Below are 17,054 nucleotides of genomic sequence, written 5' to 3'. Positions count from 1 at the left end.
CCATGGCTGTGCAACAAGCCCAAGGCCAGCCTGGGCTACCTGAGACTCAGTCTCAAAAACAAACAAATCCAAAACCTATCCAAAGACAGATTAGATATTGGACCCCTGCCCTAGCCAGGACCTGAAGAGCTTTGCTCCCTTTATCAGTGGCATAAGTGACTCTGAGAACACACATGTGTGCATGTGTGTGTGCAGGTGTGCGTGTGTGTGTGTGTGTGTATGTGTGTATGTGTTTGTGTTTTGATGCAATGGGGTACATCTGATTTGAAGTTGGCTGTCCAAATTTGTAGTTGTATTGTAAGCCTCTCCCAGAAAAAGGCCCAGTCTGCTGAACTGATGATGCAGGGGTGGGGTGGGGGTAGAGTGGCACTCAGGAACTGGAAGAAGAGAGGAGACTCATGGGTGTGAACCCATCACTGGGCACAGTAAGCAGGGCCAGACCTGCATGTCAGAATACAGAAATGTGGAAGTTATAGTGGGAAATTTTTAGCTTTTGTGTGTGCATATAGTAAGGGGACAGTTTCTGTTCACATTTTCAGAGCTGAGTGTTGCCCCAAGATATGAGTTAGGAATGAAGAGCTGTGTGGCACATGCCTGTAATGTACACAATTCTGTATATGTATACTCCAGAGACACCTGCTACTAAAGCATATTTATTTGCTGACACCCAGTGAGACAGGACAGTTGTAGCCCTACGACAAAGATTTCCTATTCAATGTCTACCTGGGAAACAGAGCTGGGATCTGAGCCTTGGGGTCCTGGTGTACATGCTGTCCCAATCCCACCCACATGTGAGACACACTTGACACAGCAGTTTCTCATCCACTTTACAGACTCTTGCGTACATGAGATCCAGAACACAGTCCTGGTTCCTCCCAGGCAGACCCAGTATCCTCACACTTGCCCATGGGCTTCCACACATCCTGGGATGCCAGGACCATAATCCATGTCGGGACATACAAAGTCCATGCTCACACTTGAATACATTCCCAATTCCTACCCCAGGCTGGCTCAGGGTACTCACATGTCATGGCAGGATGTGCTGGGCCCCAGAGAAAAGGGATCAAGAAACCCCTGAGAGCCGCTGGGCCTCTGTCACTTTCTAAAACCCAGATCAGTTACAAAGAGCAGTGTCTACATCTGGCATGATCCTCTTTGCCATCCCAGCAGTCATGGGGGCCTACTAGAGGAAGGGCAGAAAACTCTGGAATGAAGAAAGGAAAGGGCGGATGGAGCTCTTGATTTAGGATATGCAGGGGCTGGGTGAGTTCCTCACTGACTTGGGCTGTACAGTTTATATCAAGCCAGCCCAAGCTCTCTCTAGACCAGGCAAGGCCACGGTGAGGGTAGCCGTTTGCTCCTTAGAGGGCAGAGCTGAGGGTCAGAGGAAGGCTCAGGCAGCCACCCCTCCATCCAGCTCTGGTTCCTAAGTACCTGTGGGTATCAAGCCCCTAGAACATCATAGCCACAACCCTGTCACCCTTGCAGAGCTTCTGTGTGGCTGGGCCTGGCAACAAAGGTACAAACTCTGCCCTTAGTGTAATGTACCAGGGAAGGAGATAACAAGGGCTGTGAAGAAAAAGGGCAAATTGTTGTCCTTGATTGATTTTTTTTTGACAGACCTACTTTATTTAGGGTTATTAAACGATTCCACCCCCTTTTCAACTCCCCAGCACCAGATTAGTGGGGACAGGGGGTGGAGTTCTCTCTGCTACTTCCCCATAGGTAGGGTCATAGAATTCTTTGTGTGTGTGTGGGGAGGGGTATCAATATCAGTCATCCAGAAATCCAGAAGTCCAGGTAACCCCCAAATCAGCAAGTAGCAAATGCAGCAGCAGGACAAAACAGCAGCAAGCAGTCCCCCTCCAAGCAGCCGCACCTTCTTCCTCTGGGCTGTCATGTTTATACCCCTCAAAGTCCTCAGGATTGATTAACTAATTCCACCTGGTAAAGACCACGGTCTGCATGAGACACTTAACAGATGTGGGCAAACTAAAATCTCCAACTTGGAATTTTAATGAAAATATGTTTACATATCATAAACCGGAACATCCACAACAGTAAATGGCACTGAATGACCAGTCGGAGGTTAGGGGAAGTGGTTCTGAGGAGTCTCCACTGGTTAGCCTTGAGGGGTATAGGTGGGATCAGCATCTCTGCTGGGAACAGCTAGTGCAAAGGCCCTGAGGTGGAATAAAGGGGTCTTTTTGTAGCACAGCATTGAAGCAGATGCTAAATGACATCTGCTGGAGTCTGCCACCTGGTGTGACATGTGACCTGCTTTGGTCCTTACAGCCCCCTTGGATCTAACCAGAGCTAGCTCCTTGTGCCCATTCTGCACATGAGAAAGGTAGACCCAGAGAGATCAGGAACACTGGACCAGATTCATGACAGGGACCCAGGGCTCCACCGCACCCCTCCAGCCACCTGGCCTCTGTGGCCTTCGTAAGTGGCAGAGGTCTGCAAGTCCCTGGGAAAGTGTGTTTCAAGCTCTGATGGAGGGTTGCCACAAGCCTGTCTCTGCCCCGCCCTCCCCACCAAAGTTCTAAAGACTCTGCAGCCTGGGAAATCAGAAACAAAGGTCCCAGCCAGTAATTGCCGCCTTTCACAGGCATAGCCAGCTTCCTCTGCCACACGCGTGAGAGGGAAGCCAATGTCCTTGTCCCGGGGAGGGGGCAATGGCACTCTGGGTGGGGGAAGGGAACAGTGTAAGTAAGCCACCTTGGCAAATAGGCTCATCTCTCAGGCAGATGGCCACCTCCCTTTCCTGCGTGCCCTCCAGCTGTCTTCCTGCTTATGAAGCAGGGGGTCCTGCTTGGCTCTAAGAAAACTAGTATAACCCTTCCCTTTCTCCAGCCACAGGCCAGTGCATGCAGGGGAGCTTGCTGTGGTTCCTGCAGCCGTGTAGCCCCAGGGACCCACTCTCTAAACCCACTTTCTCAATCCAGCACTTCCAACAAAGGAGTCAGGGCCTAGGAACCTTGTTCTGTGCTGAGTACCATAATTGGTAGCATCTAATCGTCCCTTAACACCAGCACTGGTGGTGAACAACCAAACACTCACTTCTCTAGGCATTAACCAGATGATAGACTGGTGACATGTCATCTCTGGTTGAAAGCCACTGTTGTAGATGCAGAGCTTGCTGGTGGCCACAGCTGAGAACACCTTGCCAGGACAGGTGCCTTGCTTTGTACAGGATAGAGCTCCACCTTCCCCCTAGGAGTAGGGCCTTCTAGCTCAGGGTACACAGAGCTCAGGCTCTGCAGGGATCAGGTCTCTCCTGGCTGCTAGACTCAGAGCTCTGTGTATACATCTTGAGTGCAGGTTGTTCCCTGAGCCTTCATTTCATCATCTGTAGGGAGAAAGTGGCCTTCTTTGTAAAGATGTGAGCTGGTACAGATTTGGAGCCCGAGGTGGCCAAGTGAGTGTGGCACTTAGGAAAGTCCCTTGGGTTCTGAGATTGTCCCAGTTGCCGCCTAAGGTCCTCACACTTTCCCCTGCTGATGGTGGAGCAGCTGCTGGCACAGACATTGATGGAAAGAGATGGTCCCTCCCTGGGGGCACTCCAAGCTGATGAAGGAAGCTGTGGGTCAGACATGAAGAGGCAGGCATCCAGGAAGAATCACACTTGGTGACAAGGGAGGCTGTGCTGCTTTATTGGGACATCTAGGGAAGGTAGGCACCTGAGAAGTAATGGGGGCATGATTTGATGTGAGGCATTTTTAGTAGAGGGAACCCCACACAGGGCTAGGTTGATGCATCAGAGAGAAACGAGGACAGCTGGGGCTGCATGTCTGGGTATCAGAGGAGTCAGACCACTAGCAGAGTCACCACCAGTTGCTTGGTGAGGAACCCTGCCTTTATTCCGAGTGCAGCAGGGGGATCATGTTGGTATTTGGAACCAAAATGATGCACTAAGATACTGGGTGGCATGTGAGGAAGAGGCCAGTGGGTTGGTAGAGACCAGCCAACTAGCCAAGAGGCAGGAAAGGAGACAAGAGGAAGAGTAGATTCTGCTTCTGGCCTGAAGCTACCAGGCCTCATAGTAGCCCACAGAGTCCCCGACTCAGCCTGGGAAACAATGCCCCTGTTTGCCCATGGCCCCTCAGCCCAGCCACTGCCCTCCCACCGTCCCTCATTAGCCACAGGAGTCTCTTCCAGCAGCCAATGAGCAGCTGTCATTGCGGGTTCCATTTTAGATTTTATCAATGTGTTCCTGTCGCCTGGGCAACGGAGCTGGCGGCCTTGTCAGTCTTCCCTATTGCCTTTCAGAGCCCAGTTACCCCCACCGCAAGCACCATGTGGCTACGTGGTGAGTTTTCTGTCTTTCAGGCAAGGCTGGGATTCCTCCACACCTAATTTATCTGGCAGCAGAGGCCAGTGTCTTGTCTGTTACCTGGACCCCTCCCTCCCTGCTCCCCTCAGCCTGCCCTGTCCCTGCCTTTCAGTCAAGGCAGGTGGGTGGACACTGGCTCGCCATCAGAACCCCGGCCTAGTTGGAAAAAGAGCTGGCAGAGCAGCTGCAGAAGCCATTGCTCACAGGCTCCTCAGAAAGATGGGCTGGGGGGCCCCCCAGGTCAGCATAGCCAGAAATGCCCTGATTTGCTTTGGGGACCCCCAAGGGATCCCCCAGAAGCACTGGGCACCAGAGACAGCAGCAGCGTGAGCCTGCCCGGTGAGAGCGTGCACGCGGATGAGCTGCAGGCTTTTGTGCTTACTGCTCTTTGTATTGGAGGCGCGCAGTGTGTGAGCTGCACCAGGCAGGGCTGGGCCATGTGAGTGGGGGCCGTGGTAGGGACCAGCAGCCAGGCCTCTACCTCCCTGAAGCCCCTTGCTGTGTCTCTCTGGAGACACCACTGCAGTCAACTAGAGACTGGAAAGTGAAAATGCTGAAGTTCAAGGCCTTCTGCCTGGATTACTGGCAGTTCCTGTGCCTGCAGCCGCTGCATGGGGCCTATAAAAGGTAAGCAGATCCTCCTCTGCAGAGGACCTGGGCCATGAGGGCAGTGGGACCTAGAAAGTTCACCCTGAGTCTGCCCAGCTGCAAGACTGTCTCAGCTCAGCTCAGGGTCCCCGCCACTGTCCAGGAATGCTGCTGGTACTTAGTGAGGTCTGCTCTGCAACTTGGCTTAACAACTTGGCTCCTCTCCCTCCATCCTGTCACTGAAGGGGTTCTGCAAAGACATGGTTCCTTGACTGTGTTAGAGCACAACACTGCTTCATAATTCCTCCTGCTGGGTCAATCCAGGGAAGCGGTGAGGTACTGAGTGGCTCTGACTCCCAGGAGGGCAACAATGGGAGCCAGAAGCCCCTAGCTGGTAGCCACACTCCTTCCAGTAGGAAGGGTTGCTATGACAAGTGTATTGGTTGACTTTACCACCGAGCATGGATGGCAGACTTGGGGATACCTGTCCTGGAGGTCAGAGGACTGAAGTTGAGGAATCAAGTACCACCTGGAGCAGGTCACTTTTCCTCTTTGAGCACCAGCTATCTCATCAGCAGGGATTTGGACCTGACAACTGTAGTGAGTGGGATTTGAGTGTTGCTTCCTACAGTGACAAGGACTGCAGAAGCTGCAAGGCTCTGTGTGTGTGTGTGTGTGTGTGTGTGTGTGTGTGTGTGTGTGTGTGTGTTTGTTTATGAGTTGATAGATGTATGAGAATGGCCGTGAGTATGTATGTAGGGGGTATTAGGCTGTGTATATCTGTGTAAAGTATGTATAAAGTATTTAAATGTGTGTGGTGTGTTTATGTGTGTATGTTTATGAGTTGATAGGTGTATGAGAATGGCTGTGAGTGTGTATGTGGGGGTATTGTGAGGCTGTGTATATCTGTGTAAAGAATGTATAAAGTATTTAAGTGTGTGTGGTGTGTGTATATGTATGTCTATGAATGGATAAATGTGTGAGAATGTTTGTGACTGTGTATGTGCAGTATTTGTGAGTCTTTGTGTTATCTGTGTAAAATATGTATAAAGTATTTAAGTGTGTGTGTGTGTGGTATGTGTTTGTGTATGTGTGGTGTGTATGTGTGTGTGCCTCCATGTACACCTTCCTCGAGTCACTTAGGCTGTGTCCTGCAGGGGAGTACCATGTAGCCATGGCAAGGTCGTCTGAATGGCTGTAATCACAGACTTCGAGGAACAAACTATTTTACCTACTCTGGGGGAATTGCTTTTTCCTGATTTCACACTCTGTGAAGTCCATGGCCATTAGTATGCACGCAGTTCTGGGAAAGTATGAGAGCTTTGCTTTCACTCCCAGAGAGCTTTCTTGGAGGAGGGTGCTGAGGGTCCCACAACCACCATAGAAAGGAAGTCTTCATACTTGGGTGGGTGCCAAGCAATGAGGCCCGTCCTGCATCTAATTATTCCAGCCACATTATAGCTCTAGGTACTCGGCCAGTGCCTCAGCACACACAGCACATGCAGCTGGAGAGACTTTTGTCTCTCAGGTTGTGTGTGTAGCCCTCCAGGAGTGAATGTGCTGTGTGCCCAGAAACACCTGTGCCTGGTCCTCACTGTGTGGGGCAGTAGATTATACTCTGTTAGTGTCAGCCAGAAAAGGGCAGTAAAGCCCCTGAAGAAGGCGATTCAGACCCGAGTCAGACCCAAGCACAGAGCTGTGTCCCTGTGACCTGGGGATTAAGATTCAGGTTTCTGTGTTCTGGGACAGATTTTCTCAGTTATCTATAACTTAAGACCATCCAGATGCCAGGGCCCTGGAGCAGGTAGAGAGGAAGGGGAGCCGATCCTGTCAGCTATCGAAGGCATGTCGTCAGAGCCCTGGCAGAGCAGAGGGTCTGGGTCTGGATTCCAAAAGTGACCTCTTAATCATAGCGGAGGCTATGTCTGAAGGTCTGTGCTGGGGGTCCCAGCAGAGAAAGGCACAATATAGAACAAGCCTAAGGAGAAAACCCACAGGGCGCCATCAGGGCTGGATGCTGTGCTATACACTATAGAGCCCACTAAGGATCTTGGGTGTAGCAAACCCAGGTTTACACTCATGGTCCAAGAGTAAAAGACCAAGCCAACAGCAGCCCCTCCCACCCATCCGTGTGACAGGCTCTTATTCAGCAAATGTACCCTTTCTTCCAGCCTGCCAAGGGAAACCCATGGACAGCAGCTGCATGATTCTGCAGCATGAGGGAGGCCCCCAGGAGGAGCTGGGAAGACTTACTGTTGGCAATGCCATCTAACCTATGTTTAGGGTTAGGCACTGGATTTGGACAGGAACAGCACCAGCACTGGGCAGTCCTTGTATATTTAGAATAATTAGAGGCGAAGTGATAGTACTGGGTAAATTCAAGAACGAAGGTTACAAAGAAAGGCAGGATGGTGATGGAAATGGTGAGGCTCTGACACTCCACTACACGCACCGACTGAGTGCTGACCCCATGCAATGGGGGATGGGCACATCGCACTCTCTAGGTGAAAAAAAAAATAAGGCACAGGGAGATATACTTGGGCTGTAGTTACAAGGCTGGTTAGGTAAGGTAAGCACCCTGTTTAGCCAGAGAAGTCACTTGCTGCTCACTGAGTGCTGGTGCCAGTGAGCACCATGCCCAAGGCAGGGGGTTTAGTCCTCTTTCCATCTGCTCTTCACCACAGCCATGGTGGTGTATCATTGAAATGGGCAGGAACTTTGGATATAGTCAGCTCCTGCCTGGCCAGGAGCTTCGAGAAGTCCCTTCCTCATTCTCTGATGTTCTGCTGGGTACTCTCTAAAGGGTCAGGTCTGCTAAACCCACCTCTAGAAGCTCTTTGGGGACAATGGAAAAGTGCATGAAAGTGCCAAAGGCTGTGTACCTAGTGGGGCTTAGCGAGTGGCTGCACAGCCCCCAGGGGCCCGCCTCACAGAGGCTTTGAGCACAGCCACTTGGCGGTTTGCCTGATGCCATATTTCCTTGTTTAAAACTGCGACCCAAAACTTAAAGAGTATGAAAAGGGTGTTGTGCAGACAATGCATAATTAACCACTTCTAAACACAGGGTGTGCCAGGCTCCCTTGAAGCTGTTAATTATTCTTCATTAGTGATCTTAAATTAATGTAGACTGATTCTGGAGCCCCGCCAATGGCTGGGCCTGGCTGGAGCTTTTGACTTCTTTCAACCAGAAACCATATCGAACAGTTCAGGAATGCCTCTGTTTTTTGCTGCTATGGGTGGGGTGCTACAAGACCCTTCAGCCATGATAGGAGCAAGGACCTTCTCCCAAGTCACCTGGCCGGCCAGATCTGGGGGCACTGTGAATGAAATAAACCAGATACAGAGAAAAGAAAGGAAGAGCTTTCTGTCCTCTGGCTTCCACGGGATCATCCTTTGCATGCCTCAAGTCTCATCCTTCCTTCCTACATCCTAGACCCAGACCCTAAAAGGACCCCACGTCCTGCATTTCCAGGCATAGTTTGATAACTCTGCTAATACAAAAGATGAATTTCCACGTTTCCATTTGAAACACAGAGCACGATGTTCTGATATTTGCTTTAAATGTTTTGTGGTAAAATATGTAACATAAAACTTAGTATTAAAAAGAAAAATAGCAGGCCTAGTGGCAGCATACATACTCAGGTGCAAAGGCAGGCACATCTCTGCAAGTTTGAGGCCAGCCTGGTTAGTTCCAGGACAGCCAGAGGTACATGGTAAGACCCTGTCTTGAAAACAAGCAAACAGGCAGTTTCATTATTTCATTATGCTACCAAAGCTAGTCTTGAACTGGACTCAACACACCCTCCTATTTCAGCCCTTGAGTGCTAGGAACAGAGATTTGCACCACTGAGCCCAGTAAAAGCTACCGTGGTAACCAATTCACTGTGCCCTGTGGCACACATTAACACTTGTGCAGCCATCCCATCACCCAACTCTAGAATGTTCCCGGTTTCCCAAATCAAAACTTCCCATTAAGCACTGATCCTCATCCCCTCCCATGGCCCCACAGTGCTACTTTCTATTTTTAAGTACCTCCACCATCGTAGTTACGATTTCCATTGCTGTAAAGAGGCACCATGACCAAGTCCACTCTTATAAAGGACAATATTTAATTGGGGCTGGCTTACAGTTTCAGAGGGTTTAGTCCATTATTGTCATAGCGGAAAGCATGTGGGTATCCAGGCAGACATAGTGCTAGAGGAGCCAAGAGTTCTACAGCTTATATGAAGACAGCCAAGAGGAGACTGGAGTTCCACACTAGGCAGAGCTTGAGTATGGAACTCAAGGCCCCTGTCGCCACCCACCCCTATGGTACACTTCTTCTAACAAGGCCATACCTCCTAATAGTGCTACTCCCTAAGACCATGAATCTAGGGGCCATACCTGTTCACACCACCACACCCACCCAAGTATTTGTCCTTGAGGGACTTCTTATTTCTTTTGGTACACCATCGGCTGTCTGCAGGCTAACAAATGCCGTAGGTGCCTCCCTTTCTAATGCTGAAATCTATTAGAAGTCTCTACCTTGTTTTACTCCTTTCTACTGGTGAGGCACTCCAGTTGCTCCTTCCTTGGGTGTTAGGATCAGTACTAAATCAGTACTTTGTTTTGAGGCCTGGAGTCATATTCAAGTCTCAGCACTTGAGAGGCCAGAGGCAGGGGTGAGGTTGTGGATGGGTGGAGGGGGGTATTTTGTAAGTTCAAAGCCAGCCAGGCCTATGTAGGGAGACCTTGTCTTAAAAAAAAAATACAACTTGCTTTCTGCATTCAGTATTTTAAGGTTTATTTATTCAATACCAGGGAGAAAATTCCTCATGCACACTAGGCAAGTGTTCTACCACTGAATTCTAACCCCAACCCATTCATTCAACACTTCACTGGTGGGATTCATGGTGTTGCTGTGCATGGTTCCCTCCATTCATCTTTGTTGTTGTATTGGATTCTGTTACACAAATAGCTGCGCGTTCGAAGTTATAGACAGGGCAGAGATTCATGATTCATTCCTGCCCGTGCTTCTTAGTTCTTGAGCTGGCATTCCTGTGGATGTGTACAGGGTGGTGTGTGAGTGAGAGCCTTCTACTTTGCTGGGCAAGGTCACTTTCTAAAGCAGTTGTGACAGCATGTGGGTGAGCGTTGGCTCCACGCTCTTGCTGAGTATTATTAAAAGCCTTGTGTTGTTTTTATTGTAAAAGCTAAGAGAAAGAGTGAGCTGAAGAGGTGTGTCAGTGGTGTGGAATTGCCTCTGGGCCTCCCAGCATTCAGGAGGGTGGTACATTACTCACCTAAGCTTCTGCTTTGGGATTCCAGTTCCCACAGGTGGGGGGACCTAAAAGGGGCCCCTACCCTGTTACATGATGATCTTGTAGCCTCTCCTCCAAACACACTGGGTAGGGGAACAAGCTCACAGCATAGCAGTTGTCTACTTAACTTCCTGAAGCCTGGGCTTTACAAGTCAGAACACTAACCTATAAGGCTGCTCTCCAAACTAAGGCCATACAATACAGAGCTCAGAGGGCTCTTGGGGCATGGCTGGAAAAGGGATCTGGCAGGGCTTTGAGGGAACACAAGCACTTCTAGTTCACTAGGTCTCAGGTCTTGGCTCCCATTGTCCATAAGAAGTGGGGCAACCTGAGGGGCCCTGCAGGCTCATGAGAATCAATGCAGCCCTTTGATGGTAAGAAGTCTCCCTGTCGCTGAGAAGTAGGTGTTAAATCTTTGTGCTACTTCAATGAATGACAGCTTGTCTAGTGACTACTGCTGGGTTGGACTTATGGCTCTGTGGCAGAGAGCTTGCCTAGCCCAAGGCCAAGGTTTCATCCCCAGAACTGCATGGCAGGTGGGTGGGTGAGGACCACAAAGAAGAAAATAAGGGAGCCTAGAGAGATGGCTCAGTGGTTAAGAGTGCTTGCTGGTCTTCTAGAGGACCTGAGTTAGGAGCCAAACACCCATGGTAGGAGACTCACAATCACTGTTAACTATAGCTGCAAGTGATCTAAAACCCTTCTCTGGATTCCATAGGCAACTGTACACACACACACACACACACACAGAGAGAGAGAGAGAGAGAGAGAGAGAGAGAGAGAGAGAGAGAGAGAAAGAGAGAGAGAAACTTATTGTTTGAAGAGACATCAAGACCAAGGCAACTTATAAAAGAAAGCATGTAACTGGGGACTTAAAGTTTCAGCGGGTGAGTTTATGATCATCATGGCCAGGGGCAAGGCAGGAGGCAGACAGGCATAGCGATGGAGCAGTAGCTGAGCACTTACGTCTTCTCTTTTAATTAGAGACAGAAGACAGGACCTAGTGTGGACTTTTGAAATCTCAAAACCTGCTCTCAGTTGCTTACCTCCTCCAACAAGGCCACATCTCCTAGTCCTTCCCAAAACAGTTTCAGAGAGCAAGCAAGCAAGCAAGCATTGAAATAGATGAGCCTATAGAAGCCATTTTCATTCATATTACCAGACACACATATACACAGAGACAAACAGATGCACACATGTGCACACATGCATAAACACACACACATAAATTTTGAAAAACTTACAAAATGGAAAAAAGATATAGGGAAGGAATGCGGTTGGTTCCCCGTTTTTTTCAGACCAGAAAAAAAATTGAGACCAGAAGAGACTAAGTTATTTTCCTGATGTCACAGAGGCGGCATACAATCAGCTTATGCAGGCTAGGCTGCTTTAGTCATTATCCATGCCAATTAACACTCCCAAGATCACTGTAGTATTGAAGTTGCTGTGACTATATAACAAATTAATCCAAAGCCTAGTGGTTTAAACCAATGGTTCTTTTCTTTTGAACAGCAATTTCACTATGTACTGTCCCCTGGGGCATCTTGAGGCCTAGGGTTAGATTCCTAGAAGCACCCCTGACATCATCCTCACCCATGTTTTCTCTGTTTGGTTCTTTTCCTCCCTGTGATCCAGGATGCCTCACACCTCAAAGCAACAGTTGTCAACCTGTGGCTCCCAACCTCTTTGGCAAACTTCTGTCATCAAAAATATTTACGTTATGATTCATAGCAGTAGCAAAATTAGAGTTATGAAGTAGCAATGAAAATTTTATGGCTGGGGATCATGACAGCATGAGGAACTGTATTAAAGGGTCATAGCATTAGGAAGATCCAGAAACACTACCTAAGAGAGTGGTATAAAGGGGTGAGTGAGAAGAAGAACCCACTAGGACCTTTGTCACTTTGTGAGTCCAGACCTCAGCAGACACCTGTGTCACATTGCATTGTCACAAGGTCCTGACCACTCTAGATGGATATTGAGACTATTCACCTCTTGGCCTGCATCAGGGTTCTGGTGGTGGGCATTTTTTGAAACAGAGTCAGCCATTTTGATTGCAGCAAGTCACTTTCTTCCCATGATGTTCAGGTCCCTGAGCTGAAATGAACTTAGGAAGGTTGCTGATGGGGAGAAAGGGAAGGAGTACCTGAGACCCAGTCCTAAGCAAATGTAGGTACTCTTATCAGTGAGATTCTAAGTTCAGACTGAGGAAAGAAGTCACTCCCTCCAATAAAGGAAAGAAGCTAAGTTATACTTCCGGGGCTGGGAGCTGGGAGAGGCCCACAAGGAAAGGCAGTATGTCCTGGGGAAGGATTTAACAAGGGTGTGAACAGGACACTTGCTAGGGGCTATGGAAAAAGCCTACAGGCACTAGGCATGGTGGCACACACCTTTAATCCCAGCTCTGGGAGGCAAAAGCAAGTAGATCTCTGAGTTTGAGGCTCACTTGGTCTATAGAGCGAGTACCAGGACAGCTAGGGCTACACAGAGAATCTCTGGAGAGAGAGACACACACAGAGACAGAGAGGAAGGAAGGAAGGAAGGAAGGAAGGAAGGAAGGAAGGAAGGAAGGAAGGAAGGAAGGAAGGAAGGAAGGAAGGAAGGAGAAGGAAAAGGAAGGCCACAGGCAAGGGAACAAAGGGTCATGGAGCCACTTGGAAGTTCAGAACTCAGTAGGAAGTTAGAAAAGTGGACTAAGAGCCAGGGAAGGGGACCTTCACTCTGGATGCCCAAGTGCAGGCTCACAGGTCTGAACAAGGCCTGCATAGCTGTGTTTCCCCACTTGGGTGGTTAAGTCTCAGTGTCCCATCACTTCATGCACAGGAACGGAAGCAGGAAGAAGTCTCCAGATACTCTTGGCCTCCATGAGTGATAATCTTCTGGGTTTCATGCAGTACCCTGTTCTATGTGAGAATCCAGCATCTGTTCTCTGTGGCTGAAGAGAGGCTCTGCAGAAGGAGTCTGCTACAGGGCAGTAGAGAGTGTTCCAGGCTTTTGCCAGCTGCCCTCTCACTTCAGACACTTCAACCAGACATCTGGCCAGTATGTGTCGGAGGTGGGGGAGTGGGCAGGTGGGAAATTCAGCAGAGGGTCAGTTTGGCTGAACAGCCAGGGATGGGGAAAAGCTTATGGTGGCACAGCTCCAGCTTAATGAAAGAATACAAGACAGGCAAGGGAGGAGAAGGGAATGCATGTCTCTGGGTACACAAGTATCTCCTGGCCTTTCTAGTCTTAGCAGCTTACCCAGTTATACATGGAACCAGACCCTGGGGTGAGGCACTGTGGGCCAGGCCAGGCTCTGGCACTGTCTTCTGTGTTGGCAATTTCCCTGTGGTAGTGAGGTGGAAAGGTGGTATTGAATTCAGGGAGATCTGATGCATGCGGGCATTGCTGCTGGCCAAGACCTCACTGAGTTATCACAAGAGACACTTGTTGCCTTTGATCACTGCCAAATTTAGTGGCAGGAAGATCATGCCAGCCCACATGCCCAGCTGGTGCAGAGAAGGAGAACCCTTCCCCTGTTAGGGCCTGCTGTTTGTTGAATTGTCATTCTCCTAACTTCTCACGTTGGACTCATAACTACAACTCCTTCAGAATGTGACCCTGTTTGGAAATCAGGTCTTTAAGGGAGTTAAGGTAAGATAGGGTGATTAGGATGGATGCTAGTCCATCTCTTTATAGGAGGAAATTTGGCACAGATGCTCGGGGAACTCTGCTGTGAGGGTTGGCTGTGTCCTCTACACTGGGCCACAGGTACCAAGAGTTTATATTAGAAGTATTTGGATAAGCCTTCCTTGTTTGGTGTCCTTGTCTTGTCAGTTGAAGACCTGAATAGACAAGGCTCAGTAACAGGGACTCTTGCCTGCCTGCCTGTGATCATTTTATTGCCTTTAGATGCTGACTGAAACACGGTCTCTGGGCCCTGCACTTTTTGGCTTTGTAATCCTGTAAGTAGAACAGTAGATGGCTGGATTAGATAGATAGATAGATAGGTAGATAGATACATACACACACACACATACACACATACATACATACATACATACATACATACATACATAGACATGGCTACATAGATACACAAGGGTATAGACATGGCTACATAGATACACAAGGGTATAGACATGCATATAGATAATGATGATGGTGGGCTATCTACAAAGCAGGGGAAGAGTCTCAGAAGAAACCAGCCCCACTGGCACCTTGGTTTGAACCTCCATAGAACTCAGAGAAAAGGGGTTTTTCATGTCAACCTCCACGCTGTGCTGGAGCAGATCATTATGAAGAATGGAGCCCTTCCTCTTACACTCCTGGAAACAGGGAAGCCCAAGGGAGCACATGCAGTACCTACCTCATGGCAGACAGCAGGAGGGCAAAGAAGACTGAGAATGGGGTTCATCTGTTTTCTCAGGAACACACTCAAAATATACTCACACTGCCCCCAGGATAACATTGTTGCTCCATTGAGGGACTGGGCTTGCAGGATCACATCACTTCTTCCAGACCCTAACACTATTGCTCTGGGGTTGGGGCATGAACTTGGGAAACAAATTCAAACTGTAATGCAGTCCTTCTAAACCAGTCTTGCACTTACATCTTACTCTGTTAAGTGGGCATGAGGCCCTACCTCCAGCTTATCCTGAGGCTGTGGAGCACAGGGCACGTGTACAGACCCAATCACTGCAGAGTCCATGTGCTCTGTGTGTGGAGGAATTAGGGAGGGGGTAGAACATTCATCCAAACATGGAATTTAGGGGGATGCCAAAATACCCAGCCACTAAGTAAACAACACAGTGGCTTGAAGCAAGCACAGGCTGTGGCTTGTCTCACCACCCTATCATTGTGTAATGGGAACAGTTGAAGGGGCCACAGTGTCCAGGCCTGAGGCTGGCTTCTGTGGGTGATAGTGACATGTGAGTAGATCTATAGCATAGGCTATACAGAGCTTCATGAGCACAGTTCCCTTGGCTCAGAGGATGAGAGGCATCTTGGTGAGCAGTGTGTACATAGGGGTATGTGTTACCTAAAGGTATGTGAAACCTAGTTGTGCACAGTAGAGAGGCATGTATAATAAGTACAAAGCGGTGCATGACAGAAAGAGATGTGGTGTCAGGGTGCTTGGTCTGTAGGGGTGTGCGGGATGCACATTTTCCATATGTATCAGGCTCCATCGTGGCCCTACCTCATTCATGTTCTTGCGGGCCCTGAGCTGACCCATCTGTGTTCTGTAGGACCGGGAAGACAGGCCACAAGTAAGATTCTCAGGGTAAGGCTGTCCATCCATCAGCTGACTGTTCCCCTTGGAAGACACTCTGGAAATTACTACCCTTAATGTCTGTGTGCATGATAGATGATCAAGAATGGGGGCGGGCTCACTAGGTCAGTTAGCGGCTCTTCTGAGGTCTGAAGAGGAGCTGACCTCCTTCAATCAGTCCAGATGCCCTGCTGTGATTATGTCCTAGCATGTCCTTGTTTTATGAAAGACACTCCACAGCAGCAGGATGTTGGAGTAGCTGATTTACTCTCAGTTAAGAACGGTGTATGTGTGTGTGCTCGCACATACACACACGTGTGCATGTGTAGCAATGCTCCCTGCTAAGTACATGGCTAGAACATTGCCCAGGGAGAGCACCCAGAAGGAAGTATCCTGGGGCTAAGCTTATCCCTAAGTCTTCATCTTTCCCAAATCTGCACTTAATGGAGCTTACAGCGGAGGGTAGAGCTCAGAGAGCCAGTGGTACCTGCTCTTATTCTAGATGCTGCTGGAGCCCTGTACCTCTTCTCCCTCAGGCTTCAGTTCCAGAGCCTTCCTTGACACCCTGTCTAAGGTAATGCCACTTTCTGCTCCTCTTCCATATCACCCTTCTTTGTTTTGATGGTTGCCTTCTCCACCCTGGCAAGTTACCTAACTTGCTTGCTTAGCACCTGGGACTTTTGTCTCCTACTTCCTGATGTTATTTCCAGAAACAACAGATGGGTTAACCAGAACCTGGAGCCTGGTCCCACACTTGCCTCATATGCCGCCCTACTGAGAACGTTGTCATCTGTATCCAGCTAGGAAGATTTTGAAAGCTCTGAGTTGTACAGAAAGCTCTGAGCTGCTAGAAAGGAGTCCCTCCGCTAAGCCCTTTCTGCCACCCGACAGCCCTTTCAAGCCCCTGAGCCAGGTTGACATACCTTGTTCCCCTTCCTCAGGCTAGTCATTGCTTCCTGGTCAGCAGAAGGTGTGTGGTCTTACCTGCTAGCAGTGCTTTGAAGAAGTGGCTGTGGTCAGGTTGTCAGCAGCACATGGAGGTGGTGGTCAAGGAAGTCAGCAGCACCGGGAGGTGGCCATGGGCAAGTCAGTAGCATGCTGCCAGGAAACGTACTTGCTGAAACTCAGTAGTGTCTTCTAGTTTTCCTTGTAACCTTCTACTTGCAGCAAGGACACTGGTTTTTCCACTGAGAGGAGGGAGATAACGTTTCTTTTTAACATAAGCATGTTCAGTTGGGAAGGCTAGCTCCCTTGCTGCTTTGTGTACTGTTGTTAGTTTTGTTGTGGGAGCTTGGAAGCTCTTGGCAGGGTCTGCACAGGACTCCAAAGTGAAAGCTACCTGCAAGCCAGCATGGCTCACCATTCCAGGCTTCCCCATTCACTCCACACCACCTTTTTAGTTCCACTTTCCAAATCATCTCTGAAATGTCTCCCCTATCACTGTGGCTTTTGTTCTTTCTGATTAGGTGGTAGGCACACACATGGTTCTCCTCCCTTTACCTCCCCTTGCCTCTCCACTTTTCTTCACCTTCCTTCTCCCAGGCTGACATGGAACTCAGTGTGTAGCCAAGGCTGG

The 17,054-nt window shown here is 49.2% G+C and overlaps 1 protein-coding gene across 1 annotated transcript in view; it reads left to right on the top strand.

The window, feature by feature from the left end:
• Positions 1 to 17,054, top strand: part of Iqsec1 (IQ motif and Sec7 domain ArfGEF 1) — a 326,390-nt gene that overhangs the window by 200,164 nt on the left and 109,172 nt on the right.

This window comes from Meriones unguiculatus, chromosome 5 (genome assembly GCF_030254825.1).
Source record: "Meriones unguiculatus strain TT.TT164.6M chromosome 5, Bangor_MerUng_6.1, whole genome shotgun sequence".
Classification (NCBI taxonomy): domain Eukaryota; kingdom Metazoa; phylum Chordata; class Mammalia; order Rodentia; family Muridae; genus Meriones; species Meriones unguiculatus.
The sequence above is the reverse complement of the archived record's forward strand: the minus strand, read 5'-3'. Positions and strand labels throughout refer to the sequence as shown.